This window comes from Psammomys obesus, unplaced genomic scaffold (genome assembly GCF_907164565.1).
Source record: "Psammomys obesus unplaced genomic scaffold, mPsaObe1.curated_primary_1811, whole genome shotgun sequence".
Classification (NCBI taxonomy): domain Eukaryota; kingdom Metazoa; phylum Chordata; class Mammalia; order Rodentia; family Muridae; genus Psammomys; species Psammomys obesus.
The window spans coordinates 4,839,646-4,842,149 of record NW_026596095.1 but is presented as its reverse complement, the minus strand read 5'-3'; positions in this window follow the sequence as shown (position 1 = coordinate 4,842,149).

Here is a 2,504-nt window from a genome sequence, read left to right as displayed (position 1 = left end):
TCTTAGAGATTCTGATGAGCTATAAACAGAGATGTCATGCCTTTTTAAGAAATTCTTTTTAGAAAGCAGTTTGTTCTTTTATTTCTCTTCACTCTGCTGCATGAACTTGGCTATGATAGTCACAGCTTCAGCAGACTTAAGTCCTGAGTTTGGCCCAGGAGGAGATTAAGAAGGAGTCTGAGTTCTGGATATCATGGAGGTACTCCATTAGCATTAATCTCTTTACTGCTGGATTGTTCTGTTAGGCAGGAATAAGCTGATCTAGTATTTAAGCTGCTGCTATTTTGCTTTTACTACAATATATCCGAATTAACCATGGCAAATATAGACAACCAGCTTCAACAACCTTCCCCTTCCTGTTTCCTTCTTCTCAAACAAAACACCGCCTGTAAGCCCTGAATTGTGGAAACTGTGGGGATCCATAATTTTAACAGAAAGTTAAAACTTCTTGAAAGGGTAACAATGGTTGGTTTTTAAATGGAGGAACACATACAAGTTTTTTCATAAGGGAGAAAACAACAACAACAACAAAAACCCCCACTAAATCCTGGTGTTTGCAAGGACCCTTAGGCTCTTTAGTTCACTTGTTATACCAGTGCTTGGTAATTTTTTAAAATTATTTTTCTTTTTTACATTTTTTTTTAAGGTGTGCGAATGTTTGCCTCTATGTATATGTGTGTGTTGTGCTGCATGCCTGATGCCCACTGAGGCCTGAAGAGGGTGTCAGATCCCTTGGAACTGGAGTTACAGACAGTTGTGGGCCTCCATGTGGCTGCTGGGAATGAGACCCAAATCCTCGGGAAGCACAGCCAATGCTCTTAACCACAGAGCCATCCCCCACCCTCTCTATATTTTTTAAAAAACATATTTATTACTGACTAATCTTTATATTGTTCTTAGGCTCTGCCCCTCCTGATTTCAGTGGTTTAGGATCAAACACTGAGAATAAATTTACCCTGATACTCACTCTTCACAAAGTAAGAAACTTTTGAACACTTGCCTCTGTCATTCCCCAGGGCCTTTTCATCCCATTTTTTTGACAGCATTGTTGGCCCAACAGGGACAGCCATTATTTATTAAAAGCTTACTCTAGGCAGCTAATTGATACTTAAAGACCAACATTGCTTTTTTATTTTTATTTCTGTTTTCTTGAACCGGAGTTTTACTCTGCAGCCTTAAATTTACTATATAGCCCAGGCTTGCCTGGAACTCATGGCGCAATCCTCATACCTCAGCCAGCCAGAGGTTGGCAGGAGTCATCAACCTTGATTTCATTTGCATTCTGTATTTCATCTAGTTTCATGTCTGATCCTGAAAATGAATGTTCTCTCGATTTCATAAGTTAATTACTAATACAGAGGCATTTAAACCAATCCAAGGTTTGCTCGTCTCCAATGTCCATTATCCTTCAATAGTATGCTTTCCACCTTGGAAATCACCTCTGTGGTTTTCTGCACCTCTTAACATTATACCAAGGGTCCTCTTGCTTCTCTGACATCAATCCTATTTCCTTTGCCTATGTTTCCCTGTTTTGTTATTGGCTGTAGCCGGGTATTGGAAAAAAGCAAAATAAATCATTAATTTTAGGAGAAATTTGGGTACCAAATTCAAAGTTTTATATATAAAAAGATGACATTATATTCAATTAAAATACTGAAGATTATACAAAATGAATAAAGTGTAATTAATAATAATAATAAAAAATAAAAAAAATACTGGAGATTATAGAAACCGAATAAGACAGGCCATGCATTTTCAGATATAAATGATTCCAGGGCTAGGACCTAATCATACCTAATGCCCCCTGCCCCCCCCAAAAAAAAAGAGCTATTTCATCTCAGAAAACAGAGACACGTATGTACAAGCTTGGAAAAAGCCTCTTCTGATCACTGCCTTTCTCCCTCCCACACACCACTGTTTGAGGAAACACCAGTGTCCCTACCAAGTAGTGATGAACCAGCCTGCCTCCATCTTGCACTTAAATTCATCTCTCCATCTCTCTCCCTCTCTCTCAAAAATTTTAAAAATTTTATGTGTATGAATGCTCTCTCTGCATGTACACCTGCATGCCAGAAGAGGGTATCAGATCACAGTATAGATGGTTGATGAGCCACCATGTGGTTGCTGGAAATTGAACTCAGGACGTCTGGAAAAACAAACAGCGCTCTTAAACACTGAGCCATCTCTCCAGCCCTTAAATCCATCTTATAATAAAGACAAACTAGGTCCATTCCTGTTTATGATTAAACCTGTGTTTCTCAAGGGCTATGCCCCATCTATAACCATAACTACTAATGGTTCTGTACTGCCTGTTCCAGGTTGTGGCAACCGTGCCTTTGTTTTTAGAGGTTGTTATGACTACCTTACAACCATGCCTTTGTTTCAGGAGGTTGTTATGACCAACTTGTTATGCTTATGTTCTGCTTCTGTAACCCCACCTATTTTCTTGCTGAAACCTCCATTTGGAAACCCCCTATTCCTGAGTATAAAAATCAGTATCTTCC